Here is a 14,676-nt window from a genome sequence, read left to right on the forward strand (position 1 = left end):
ATAAGTCAACTCCCACGTCACGGTAAGCGACCACCCTTGGTGCAGGACAAAGTGGTTGGCTTACAGGACGTCGTCGACGGGAAAAATCAGGAAAATAAGCTAGCTTAAGCTCAAACTGATCTACTGATTAGCATAATAGAGAGTTAAAGCTTGACGGGTACGGCAAACGGCAAACGTCAGGTTCAAGTTGAGAATTTCTCAAAATAGAAAATGAGCAGATAAAAACAGCTCAAAACAATTCTTATGGATAAAAAATTGCGTAAAAATACTACTTTAGGTGTAGAAATAATGAACAGTAAATGAAAAGTAGAGGAAACTTGGTCACATGGTACAAATTCACGTTTGCGATTTGACGTAAATGCGGATGCTTAACCTCTCTAATTACATAAAATTATTACCTTAAAAGCTAAAACTAAGGCAAATAGACAACTGGCAATAATCTTATACATGAAACTGTTGAAACTTTGTGCATGACATTTTGCATAAATGTTACAATCCACTTTTTACCTTCAGATCGTAATACAGCAATCTTTTTTGTAAGTCAACTGTCAGCACGTTTGGTCAGCGCTATCAAAAACTGATGAAACTGAACTTTTGTGACATTCGAGGAATGGTTTTCTTACAGTCATTCGTGATCATGCCAGATGGTCGCTTACGGGGAACAGAAAACAAAATATGTCAAATTGCTGATTGAAAAAGTGGTCGAGGTCGTTAATAAAAATTTAATCAGTGGTCGCTTACGAGAGAGTTTTTGAAACAGCATTTGAATGAGAAACAAAATGGTTATGTGTGGTCGCAGTCGCCAATGAGAAGTGCTTACTATGAGAGAGTTGACTGTATTACCTCTTTTCCACCCATATCTGAGTCCCAGGGCTCTTTGGTCAGTGGGTGGTCACATTACTTCCGCGACACAATCTCGTACCCAGAGTCTTCTGGCTTTTTGGTCAGTGTGGCAACGCCAGCAAAGTGTTGTCCCGCTGACCGTTGCCCGCGACTAAAGAGCTCGAAGGATTGCTTTTCCCCAGAATTTTTTGCGCCGAAAACTTGTTTCTTTGCAATTTTCACAACTGGTAATTGCACAGGTTCAAAGAGTACTGCGGACTTCATCAACAATTGAAATGCTTTTTACAGTTCAAGAAATGAAGATATTCAGTAAACATCGTTAACCGCATATAAGAACCTAGAATTTTCGAGATCAGGCTGAACAGGTTCTTATATTATTTCAGGGTACTTTTTGACAAATCAAGCTGATTAGGTTTTTAATAGGTTCTTAATTTTCAGCGTTTGTCGTAGCATAGTCATTCACAGAAATATTACACTACTAGTACATATATGGTTTAAACCTAGTTTAAATAACAAACATATGCTTGCCAAGCTAAATAAAAAAATAGTCAGAATGCTTGCTGACTAAACAATACATGCTGAACAAAACATTTTAGGCTATTTATATTGTGCACATAAGAACCTCTTTTCCTCGCCAGGCTTAACAGGTTCTTATAAACTTGAGTACTACTAGTGGTTCCTTTTGGAAGGTGAAGTGTTGCGAGCAGAGAATTTCGTTACCATATTACTTAATTCTTGGAAAAAATATTGGGAGATTTTCGATACTAATGTCTAAATTTTATTATACAGTACAGGCCACGGGCATTGCAGCACTTACACGCGCGTAAATTGCCACTGAATTGCGTGCAATATGGCGGATTTCCACGCAACTCTGAATTTTCCCTTGCTACGATAGTCTTGTTTTGTAAATCAGCGATCCATGTTATGTATTAAAATTTCTGGGCTCTTGGCTGAAGCGAGGTTCATTTTACTTGACACGGCGACGTACTGTTGTTTTGAGATAAATTCAATGTTTCGGACTTCAGTACACTATACACTGTTTGTGTTTTTGGACTATGCGCTTAAAACATGGTCCGAGTTATCGAGGGTAAAGTTATAGAGAAATGATCTGAACAGAAACAAAAATTACTTCGAGTTAGCGAGGGTAAAATCACAGTTACTGTATGGAGGAAATCCAGGGGAAATCGACTTGACTATAAAAGCGCGATGTTCGAGTTAGCGACTAAGCGAGGGTTAGAACAATCGGGACTAGAAAAATAGGTTTCGCACGCGATCGACACTAAATTTTCCGGACCATACGCAAAGTTTCCATATATAACATCTGCTTTTATTCTAACATTACATATAACTTAACATTAATTGGATATCTACGCGATGTTTGAATTAGCGACGAGCATTCCTTTATAGTTGTTACTTAAAAATAACAATGCGTTACTAAACTTGGATACAATTTCACTCCGAATTTGCATGTTATTGGTGACGCGCCGTCTGTTCAAAATAAACAATCAATTTGGCTTTGAAAGTAGTACCACTAGTACCTGCCTGCCCCTCCTCCCCGTCCAAACACAGAAGGTTTCCAACACGAACTGTGAAGTCGTTCTTGTGGGTTGTGAAATTCGCAAAAGGACGCTCAAGAGAAAGCACGTGCTTGAGCCAACGTTGCAATGGTCAGCTGTGTTGCTGATCCACACGAAAGCGAGGCAAAGTGTGCCACTAACAAACGTCGAGGATCAAAGTGGTTCATGTCAGCCTGTAGGTTCTTAAATCTTAAGAGGCCCTGCGCCTAAGAAACGACCGATGATTTCAGGCTAAAAAATAAAATCGGCCGATTTTTATCTCCCAAGTAGAGGTTACCGACTACTATTCCAAAATGAATTTCTTTTGTTTCAGTTTCGCTTTAAACGAAAAATATCGAGCCACAAACTTTTTCCGTTTGACAGCAGCAAAATCAGGCCTAAAATAAGCCCTCGCAAAAAACGGTTCAGAAATCACTATCGCAACGCAAAATAATGAGAAAACTACACAGTGATGAAGAAAGAGGCCTTTTAATGCAATATCATTCGATAAACATCGAAAAACTGCCGAAGCGAATAAGAAATAAATTTTCAAATATTGCATATTAAATTAGATAGAGCGTTGGAGCTGATTTTAATATAATTATTTCTCAAAAGTCCAACGCTGTTGAAAGCAATCACAGTGATGAATCAGACATTGGAGGGATATACATTACGATTCTGGAAAAACATTTTTCGGCCAAAGTATATTGACGTTGTACAAAGCGTTCAAAGTTACCGTGTTTACCGTTATCCTGCTACTTCGGCGAAACACTTCTTTGTTGCCTATACGGCTGTGGATAGGGTGGTAAACGCCACCTTAATCCTTGCTAGGCGCTCAGAGACCATCCTAAGTAGAAGGACGTAGAATTAAAAGAGAAAGGAAGACGAAAAATAGGCGGAAAAAGAAAATAACTCGAAATTACCATCTGCTGACGAAACTTGAATCTGGAAAATGTCGTCGCGTGACAGCGTCCATTGACGCCATTTGTCTAAACTGGGGCGGAATCTAAACGAATGCACAAATAGGAAAGCAACTTTTTCCCGGCCAGAAAGCGTTTAGTGAAACAATCTAATGTTATTTTCACAAGCGATGGACTTATAAAGAAAAAATTCCCTAACCGCCGCGCCGTTTTGGCCTCAGCGTGATCTGAGCTTTGTGGGGTCACGAGTCGACGCTTCTGGCCAGCGGTCTATTGAAAGAAATCTGAACCTTTTTTTTTTTTGGGCGAGAATCATTCATAGATATTGGAGTTCGCGAAAACTGAGTTCATTACGCCCAAAAATTAGGTTTTTTTTCCCCAAAGGACTAGTATCAGGTGCCATAAAATGTAGCTAACATAGCCTTTGTCTCATAGTGTAGCCTACGGCAGTACGAAAATTGAATTTTTAATATTTCAAAACAACCGAGTATTCTTTGCCTCTGCTTTTTTGTCAGTCCAGTTCAAATCAAATACAGAATATTGTGTAAATTCCGTGTTTTAGAGTATTCCGTACTCCGTATTTTACAATATTCCATGTATTTCACCATTCCACCGAATAGGGTCACCCAAATGTTGGGGAGGACATGGCATAAAAAAGATAGGTGGGTAGGATTTTTAAATCGATGAAAGTGCCTCACTCATTTTGCAACTTCATTTTATAAAATGCTTCATAATTTTTTCCACAATAACATATTTACGACATTTAGATAATAACCAATGCACTACGCACAACTTGTCATATAACATTGGACAGCAAACCAGGCACTCAAGCTCTTGCGCAGTAAAGTTACAGAATGAAATTATTGATTGGTGCATTCACATTCCTTTACAAGGTCTGAAACCTTGGCTAAAAGGTCTCTTTTTAGATGCCTAGATTTGCAAGGTCTTTCGAAATACCCGCACATGTCTTTCAACATACTAACACTGAAAGATGAAAGGTTGTTGCTATGATAATATTGACCAAGATTGTAAACGTCAAATATAATTGGATGTTTTAAGCCCAAATTTTCTATCAGCTCTTCAACAGCATGGAGGGGGACATGGGGGCTTATGGTATTGCAGCGGTATGGAGCTTTTTTTCCAAGCGGTATTTGGGTAATTTGTATTTTAAAGTGCGGTATCATTTAGCCCTGCGGTATGTGGTATTCGGTAAAAGAAGATCCTTTACAGTATTGCGGTACTGTTTATTGCGCTCTCCTGCCACCTAAATGCACGTCATGATCAGTAGATTAAAGGTAAATGATTGCACAATTTCTTACAGATAATCTATGAAATTGGTAGGGCATCCTTTTCGATCGTTGAACCGACTGAATTCGAGGTCGTCTCAAGTTTCCTCGTAATGGCTGAGGTTGATTGTTGGTTCATAAATGCTTGAGATAAACAATCACGCGAGATGGATACACCTTAAAGTAAGCGTGACAGAAAATAAATGTGGTATCGGTATTTCGTCGATTTTTGACGCAGTATTTCGGTATTTGCCAATTTTTCTTACGGTCTTGCGGTATTGGGTACCCCCGAGCAAGAAAAAACGTCTGTGGACAGGCTAGTTTGGGTACTAATAGTTTGTGAGTAGTATTGCGGGTCGCCTGCGAGCAAGCTGGTTCGAGTGAAGCATCAACAGGAGAGCTTGCTCACGGGCTATATTGCAGGTGAAAAGTAAAATAGGGTTTGTGTGGTTCCTGCGAGCAAGTTTCGTCTTGAAAGTCCAATCTGAAAAAACATCCCAATAAACAGGAAACCCATAAAGCAAAGTGATTTTTATTTTATAACGGGGGGGGAAGCTGTGCGTTGTAAAGGGTAGGGTTGTTTCTTGGGTCAGGGATCTCACAGAAGTCCAGTCTCACCTATATTAACTCCTTTAAATAATTTATTTGGTATTTGTGATAGTACATTTAGAGCAACGGATAACTTTTTAAGGCCTGGCTACTCTACCTAATACTAGCGACTTTACGATCCGATCACCCGACGGCAGCGAAAACGTCGCTTCAAAAAGGAATTCGCGTTGTTTCGGTCTTAATCGCGATTATTCCAACTCACTTACTTTGTCAAATGTAGGCCAACCCTCCCAGAGTTGAACTTCTAAGAACCATATTCAAAGTTAGAAAGAGAAAAAAAATTTCTCGTCGCTTGTTTCCGTCTCCCCTAAAAAGTAAAATTAGGCAATTTCACGTCATAGTCGCGCAAAAACGGAAAAGAAATGTACAAAAAAGTGAGATGCACGTGCAAAGTTTTTTTTTGCCTACTAAACCTATTGCTGTTTTTGGCGTTCTCGTTGCCGTCACGTCGTGGGATCGTAAAGTGCCTACTGTTGAGGCAACGCTGTTGGACAAAAAAATGTTTAGTTTTAAGCCGCAAGTGAGATCTTTTTAAAGACGTACATTTTGCTTCTTGGGTGTAAGAAATAGTTATTGAATCAAGTCTCAAACAATCTTTCTTTCGGAACGCCTTTATACAGCCGTGGGAAATCTTTCCGAGTTTAGATACATTTAATAAGTGGCATCGTTCCCGTGACAGTGGGGCCGTTTGTACATAAAGGGGACACATCGTATATACGTACCAGTAAATGGTTCATTCAAGCCGAGTAGCAAAAGTTGCCATGCGTACAAAGCAGAAAGTTGGGGGCAAGTGCAAATTAAATGAGGAGGGATGGGTGAGTTGTTTTTCGCGTTAAGTTTGGTCCTCTTCCCCACCCCACCTTGGTTTTTTCTCTCGCCAAAACGTCGACGCTTTTCGTACATATGGTAGTGTCCAGGGTTAGAAGCATCCTGATTGACCTTGGTCATACAACAACAGTCCATATCATTACAATCCATACTCCATACTAAAATGGACACTTGTTCTCACATAGCGAATAGTTGTCGCCGAGAAGGACTCCCAGAAAACCCAAAGAAATGTTTCATCAAGTATTATATCCCTAAACCACTACCTATTCTAATCCCCTGGTCCTTATAAATGTTTAACATTAACTTTGTACGGGACCAAGATTGATATGCATTTTATGCTTCAGCGTCACAATCTGCTCCTCAGATTCCTGGCTGCCTCGAACCAAAGCTGTGGCTGTATGCTTGTAGTCATACTGCATAATCATCGAGAACTGCAATAATAAACACAAAACGTCAGTAACCTTATATCGGAGGCTATTGAGAACAGTATGACTGGAATTCACTGTCAAATGTGCCTAAAAACGCTCCAATAGGTCACAAAATTGTTAAGGTAGTTTCCTTCGAGGGGTGTATTTCGTATTCAAAAGCTCAAAAGAAGGAACGTACACTTTTGTGGCACTAGGTGTTACGTGGTTAAATAAATTTAACTGATTCAAACACAGCGACAAACCAGTGAGAAATGACGGATCTTATTAGATCTATATGAGACAAAATATAGATCTTCGAAGACTAGCAAAAACGACACACTGATCGTTACAGTAAGGAGAAGAGGCTGAGGCAGAAATGAGACAGAAACACAACACAACAGAATACATTTAACAATTATTCCTCGAGCCCGAATGGGCTATGAATCAATAGCCCATAAGGCCGAAGGCCGAATGGGCTATTAACTCAGAGGCCATCAGGGCGAGACGAATAATTGTTTTAGTAAAATCCAACTAGTTGGTCAAAAATATCGAGACAAAACAACTTTAGCTAGTTAAAGCTAGACTTTTCGTTTTTTGCCGCCACAAAGCCGACGCTTTTCGCTACTAGTGCGCTATAACATATAGCCTAGTAGCAGTTCAACCAATCAGGACGCAGCATTGATAATAGACCACTAGTTGGATTTTACTAATGTATGGTATATTATGTGTATACTACATATATGTACTACAAGGTGTTATGGGTAACACGTCTAAAAACAAGAATTGACGAATGGAAAATGGCCAAACAGAAATCTATTCGGCATATGAAATCAAACATACCTTAACATCGCCTAAAGGTTTTTTAGGCATAACCTTCACACGAAACCAAAGTTTGTTGGCTTGTCGATTCACAACAAATCTGAGATAAACCACAAATACCAGAAAAAACTGTCAGTCATTGACATGAGACATACAAGTTAAGCCCTACATCGTTCTGAGTCGAAGCTTCGATTATGAAGTTTGGCACAAACTTTGAGCCTGTGTTACTTTTTACTATTCTGTACGAGGTGAGTTTATAGGTAAAATTCTCATGTGCCAACGTTAAAGTGAGAGCTACTAAGCAGTCACTATTTGGTGATGTTGTTTATATTTACAGTGAAACCTGTATTAAGCGGACACCGTATTAAGCGGACAGTAGCCGAAGTCCCCAAATTTATTTCCCTTATTTACTTTAAATGAAACCTTCATTAAGCGGACGCGGACACCTAAAAAGTACCTAAAAGGGGCCATTTCTATTGTTGCCAACCTGTGTTAAACGGACACTTGTAATTAAATTCCACCGCCCAACATGCCAGACACCGGAAATGCGAAAGATTGCCTCGAATTTCCACCCACAAATTTTTCGATTTTTACATTAAAAAACGTGACTTGACGAACTTATTTGATGAGTTTCACAGTGCAGGATTGTTTTCTATTTCGTTTTGTTTGTATAGAGCTTGTTTCACTCATCTGATTTCTTCGAATTTGAGTTGCAATCCATGTTTATGGTACTATGATCAATATTGGTTCACTTTGATGAAGAAATTAATGCAAACGTCTATCGTCATAGTTTCTGGGAGTATTATAAACGCTTCCACTGTTCATTTGAATGGCATTTGATACCTCATATGACGATATACATCGAAACCTGTATTAGGCGGACACCCTGTATTAAGCGGACACCACAGCATTCCCCGAGGGTGTCCGCTTAATTATAATACAGGTTTCACTGTATTTTGCTGCACATAGACTATTCCTGAATTCATATATTTGATGCCTTCTCGTTGAAAAGAGTAACTTACGAGTTCAAAGAAACAATTCACTAAATCTGGAGTGAAAAGAGGTCCGTAATCAGTTTTTAGAAAACCTTGGTTTTCCCATACAGTATCAAAATTGTAGAAAATGTATGGAAAAATGGAGGTTTTCTAAAAACTGATCGCGGACTTCTTTGCACTCCAGATTTAGTGTATTGTTTCTTTGAATTCGTAAGTTAGATCTCCTCCAGGCTAGCGTTACGGCGTCGCGCTTTGAAAGTCTTACCTAAGTCTACTTTTGTTACATTATATAACACGATCTATTTGACGACAGTGCGGTCGTTTGGGATATGGTAGTAAATCCTACTTAGACAAGCTTAATCGCCGTGCTGCATATATAATCGAGGGCCACGTACTGTTAAGTCTGACGAACTATCTACTGTATTTGGCTGGCCCCAACTGCAAGCTAGCACGCCGTAACTTCCTTCCTAAAATTTGTCCGTGTCTATTAGTGTACCAACGCATTAGCACCTTATCTGCTGAGTGACTTTGGCAACGGTCACCGAATCCACTCTCACTTCACGAGACAACGTAATCAGTTGAGGCTGCCTTTGGCTAAAACCATCAAATACCAGGGCAGGTTTAGGATCAATGGTGCATGTGCCTATGATTCCCTCCCCTCTAATATTTTTAGAAGTTCGGAAACAGACTTAAATACGTTTAAGTCCTTGGCGAAACGGCATTTCAAGGGTCTTCAAGCGCCAGGCTATAATTTGAATCTTTTAATGTCACGTGTCTTACACAGTACTTTTAGTGTGGTATTCTTTGTATACTGTTTCTCTTGGTACTTTTTTACAGGGCTGTTTTAAGATTAGCTTGATGCTAAACGAGATGTTCCTGTATAAATAAAATATATAGATTTAGCCAGGGCTAAAAGCGAAGCTCCTATTAACTGGAATTTATAATTTAAATCAAACAATAAACTTGCAATTGTATTTTACAAATCAGTTAACTTTAGAGCACATCCATGTGACTTTTGAGGGAAAGGCTAAGTGATTTTAGAGAAAAATAATTTGCAAACAGTCCAAGCTAAGAGTGAACTTAATCTTACATCGAGTTGATAGCCTTATATGTACACCCAAAAAACAGCAATCATCTTCGATCACATTCAAGAGCCATAATGGCTCTTGATCACAGTAGATTAGGCCTGGAAAACAAATTCTCGGAAAACAAATCAGGCCCAATTTTTTGCGTTCGAAAAGTTTACAATTTATTTTACAAAATCTTGCTAACAATTCTGGGGACGTGTAAACCAACCTTTTATACTTTTTATCTGAGGTGAAACAGTACCATGAGACACTTTTTTTATCGTACAGACCTCGGACAGATCACAATTTTGCAATAAAAATTGTACTCATTCAACATTCAGGTCGATCGAAGCACGCGTGGGCTTTTACCGAAACTGTTAAAAAAATTTCTAAAATCACCTATACGGCTTGCCGGTTCTCACTTTTGACAAGCGCCAAAGTCCACTGTTTAAATAAAGATTAATAGAGTTATACGCTTTAACATGATAAAAACTTTATTATGTTTATTTCTTTATTTAACGGTTTTATAACTATGTGTAATCTTCAAAAGCGTTTGATACACGCGGCATTTTGACTACTCCTGCAAGCGATGTTCGTGAGCGACGGAAAACAAACGGCACAGCGATTAAAATTGCAAAAGAGACTACTAACATTCAATAAAAGGATAATAATTCGGTGAAACATATACAGAGACAACAATTTTCATTCACGAAGACAAGTAAAAAGTGTCTCTGAAAATCCTTGTTTATGTTTTAAGCCGGCTTCCCGGCGTTTGCTTTTTTCAAAGATGAACTCGAGGCAAGAAAATCGCTCAAAGCTTTCTTTTACAGCCAGAATTATAACTAAATATTCTTTGGAACGTTTTCTTTCTATTTGCAGTGAGAAAATGTCTAAAGGCTTTTTAAAGTCCTATAAGCTTATAATCAAACCTGATACTCGGTCAGATCGATCATTGTCTCAAATCTTACAAACGTGCATAAACTAAATAGCCGCATAAACTACGCCCGACTTCATTAAATTAGATATAAAAAACAAACATCAAATACAATAATTACTCAGGCTTACCATTCGAGATACTCTGAAAACTATCAAGTAAGGCCAGAATCGCTTCAGACGTTTCAACCCTCTTACGCATCAAGCAAGGTGAAAAACGAAAACGATGCCATCCGAAGTCGGATTTCCGACCTTGACAAGCGACGTATTTCTCAACCAAAAACCCAATAAACAAACTAGCTATGAATAACAGAAGACTCTTGATAGCAATAGAATTTCATTTTGTACATTCAGCGGAGAAAGACAGTTAAAAACATCACAAGTTGACACAAAACTCTGTCAGCTTCAGCTGTCAAAGTAAGGGACCGGTCATTATTTATGTGGGGGGGTGGGGGGGAAAAATCATGGGGTGGGCCAGGCCTATTTCTTTTAGAGAAAAGGGGTGGGCCAAAAGAGAATTTCACGATGATTGGGGGTGGGTCATTGTGTGTTTTGTAAAGAATCACACTCATTACAATTCATGTGGAAGATCTAAATAAATTATAATGCAATGCTGGACATAAAATATAACACAACTGGATGTCACATGTAGCAATCCAACCTAAGTATGGAGAATCAAAGATGTGGGCACTAAATATCAATAAATAAACATAAGCCCTATTGAGAAGGCTTGCATGCTTCCTTTTCTTAATATAACTGTCTGGGAACTTTTACTACCTGAAGCGTGAACAGCTAGAAATCATTATTGGTTTCAATAATGGATTATTGAATTCATTATTCAATTTAGTGAAATCAAATTTTTCCAATTTTCAAATCAAAAACAGTTTGAAAATTCGTTTTTTAATTGAATTACTATTTTTTGGTTAATGACTTCAATAAAAAAGCGAATTTTTTTAAACTGGTTTTGATTTGAATATTGCAAAACTTATTTTTTCAATAATCGATTAATGAAATCAATAATGATGTCTAGGTGTTCACGCTTCAGGTAGTTTGACTGTAATATGGAGCTATTGAACTCCTATTTGTGACCATCTAAAAAGCAAGGATTTTCAACTGTTCAATAACAACATGTCCCCGAGTTGGACAAATACATTGAGCATAATAAACTTAGCAAGAACGGAAAGAAAATCGACAAAATCAAGCGAATCACAGTACACTATTATGAAACTTCAAAGGAATCTACATTTCCTTCAAGCGTCAGTGTTGGTGAGGATAGTGATGAGAGTGACAGTGACAATGACCTTGTTTTGTGTGATGAAAGTGAAAGCAAAAGTGAATCTGATGATGACAGTTATACTGTAACAATACAAGAAGGCACATCAACAAGAAGTGGCCACAGAGTAGGACACTGGTCCACAAGATATGCTGATTTCGTTCAGTGAACAGGAACTCCTTATAGAGGTATAGATTGAAGGGGATTGAGGGTGGGTCACCTCCAGGGGGGGGACCACGACTCCAATAGCGCCTAGTACTTGTTTCGTGTACCTATGATCCACCGATTTATGACATCACATCCGGTTGCAAAGTTGCTGCTCTGTTTTGGCGCGAAGCACCAAGATGGACGCCCGATGCTATTTGGTTTCTTCGTTATTTTAACCAACAGGCTTACGGAATTATGTATCTTGAATGTCGAGAATGTTGAGAAGGTATCTAGCCGGCCTTTCAAGCAAATGTCATGACCAAACAAAGAAGATTTAGTATTATTTTAACGATAAATATCATGCAGCTGCGTGGAATGTCATGGCGAGTCTTGAGATGTTTCAAAACGAGTGTCGTTAACGTTTTTCGGCTGTTGCGGCCTATGATTTAGAGAAGTCATCAATCAAAATATAATTTCCTGAGCGGAATAGAATGGGGAAAACGCCGATGGCCACAGTTTAAAGTGTTCACCGCTGAAAGGCTGGATCACGCCCCGTAAAGTTGCAGAAACTTGCACTCAACTGCATGGTTTTGAGGCATGTCATGGCGAGTCTTTCGCTGTTTGTAATCGAGCGTCACTCAAGAGTTTGGCTTTCGCGGCTTCTGATTCATCGAAGTCACCAATCAAAATTGCCTATCCTGAGCGAAATACCGTGGAGAAAAAGCTTATGGTCACAGTTTAAAGTGTTAACAGCTGGAAGGCTTGGCACTTGACGTAAAGTTGCTGAAAGCTCTTCTCGACTGTACGGTTTGAGCAATGTAATGGTGAGTCTTTCTCTGTCTAATCGACCGTCACTCAAGACTTTGGCTTTTACATCTTCTGATTCACCGAAGTCATTAATCAAAATACCCTATCCTGAGCGAAATAACGTGGAGAAAAAGCCTATGGTCACAGTTTAAGGTGTTAACAGCTGGAAGGCTTTGCCACTCGACGTAAAGTTGCTGAAAGCTCTACTCAACTAATTTCGAAATAGTCACATGTTGCGTGCTTCTGGAAGGTTAGTGTTGGATTTTTAGCATTTAATTTGCCTTTGAAGATTTATGTTTAGAACAAGCCTTAAGCCCAAAAGTAGTCCAATTTGTCATTATCGGAGAGAAATCAAGAAAGTTTGTGCCCTTCCTTTTTTTCTAAGCTTGCAAGTGTAACGCACCTGAAAAGAAACCCTTATGCACTACAAGTCATATTGTCAAAATGACTAGTTCGAAATTACTCCTTATCTTAACTGATAACTACAACACTTATTTAAAAATGTATCGCTCCCAAACATGTGTTGATTGGTTCTTGACCTTTACAGTTGAAAAAAAACATACTACGATTTACAGTGATTATAGTTATGTAATTAATTAGTAAATCAAAAAAGAATGAAATCAAAGTGAAAAAACAAAACAGCTGTTTTAAATGTTTTAGAGGTTTGAAGGTCTGAAGGGATCACTAGAGCTGTAATATGAGACTCAATAAGAGGTCTAGTTACTTAAGAACACGTTAGAAGTTTCCTGCAGCAAAACACATATTTTGGCTTGGTAATTACTTGTATTTCTTGATGTAAATTGCATGCTATGAATTAAGTGTCAGTTAGGGTCATTCATAATGCTGTGCTGCACCTTATTTTATCTGACGATTATCTAAGGTATAAAAAATGAATTTTGTGTATTTTTAAAGACTTCAATATATGCTTACTTTTGAATTTATAAACAATATATATTTAAATCCTACACTGTAAGTCTGGTTGTCAGTGTAGCCTGTGTCACAGACATAATCTATTGCCGGTTAGTAACATCTGCAAAGCCGTGCCAATATTCTGGGCTGCCAATCACAATGTGTTTCGATATTCCCTTCAACCTGATTGGCACACTGATAATGGTATTTTTAAGAGGCCAATCATAGCACATATGCAAGTGCTAGTTCACAGGTGGGCCACGGGGTGCCCAGAAGCAGGATTTCAGTGCTGTCTCACAGGGGGACTTAACCAGAAGTTTAGTTCTGTCTGTGGCACAGGCTAGTCCTCTGGGCATTAATGTTTAAATTATGTATTTTATGTTGCTTAGCTGGGAAGACAAAAATAGATGACAGAAGAGCACAAACAAGAGAATATCAAGAAGTATTAAAAAGTATATCTACCACACAACTCGTAAAGAGAGGTGAAAGTCCATGAGGACAGAAATGTTGTTACAGAGCCATAAAACATTAATGTTGAGTACAACTCACTGTCAAATAAGTTAAAAGGAAGGAAGAATGCTGACATTTCGAGGAATACACTTTTCTGGTTTATGGAAAATCTGCAGCAACAGAAGACACTGAAATCATGTTGAGCTGGTTCAGGATGTCAATTCTGTTTAGATGGAATCCTCTGACAGTGTCTAGGCCAGTGTACAGTAGTGTGCTTCGAAGCTGGTCCTTGGTAAGACATTTCTTGACTTTACATGCCAACTCTCTTTCAAGGACCTCAAGGCCAAGTGTCTGTTTCCCTGACATTCACTTTTTTCTCGTCAGGGATCAGCAAATTTTAACTAGACGACTGTGTTAACTGTAGTTTTTTTTTGTAAGACTTAAAAAACTTCACAGGAAAGACTGAAACTAATGATCTTGCACTAAGCAGCTTTGAAGAAATCAAGGTTTCTGGGAGGGGGGGGGGGGGGGAGGCTGTGCTGCACATATTTCCCTTAGAGATAAGAAGGCAAACACACTAGATGCAACTATAGAAAACCAAACTAACCTTGAATTTAATAGAGAGTATTCACTCACTTGGCTTATTAGTTTGGGACACCAACATGGTCTCTGTTTCATTGTTTTGGGACACCAATATGGCCACCGTGACGTCATGTGAATACTCTCTATACTTCAGTCAGTTTCTCATGTTTATTTTCCATCCCTAAGCATTCTGTTCCTCCTGTGGAAAGGAGTTGGTGGTTGTGTTATGACAACTTCATCCCTTA

General features: G+C 38.7%; 1 protein-coding gene and 1 long non-coding RNA gene across 2 annotated transcripts in view; one reads left to right on the forward strand and one right to left on the reverse strand.

Annotated features, from left to right (window-relative positions):
• The window catches only part of LOC140946419 (uncharacterized), a 126,474-nt gene that overhangs the window by 46,902 nt on the left and 64,896 nt on the right, over positions 1-14,676 (forward strand). The gene's annotated exons all lie outside the window — the stretch shown is intronic.
• LOC140946421 (uncharacterized) lies at positions 5,229-7,876 on the reverse strand. Its single transcript, XR_012166848.1, has 2 exons — positions 7,290-7,876; positions 5,229-6,473 (listed from the first exon to the last, which is right to left on the reverse strand). It is a non-coding gene; the product is annotated as an uncharacterized lncRNA (long non-coding RNA).

Source organism: Porites lutea, chromosome 8 (genome assembly GCF_958299795.1).
Source record: "Porites lutea chromosome 8, jaPorLute2.1, whole genome shotgun sequence".
Lineage (NCBI taxonomy): Eukaryota > Metazoa > Cnidaria > Anthozoa > Scleractinia > Poritidae > Porites > Porites lutea.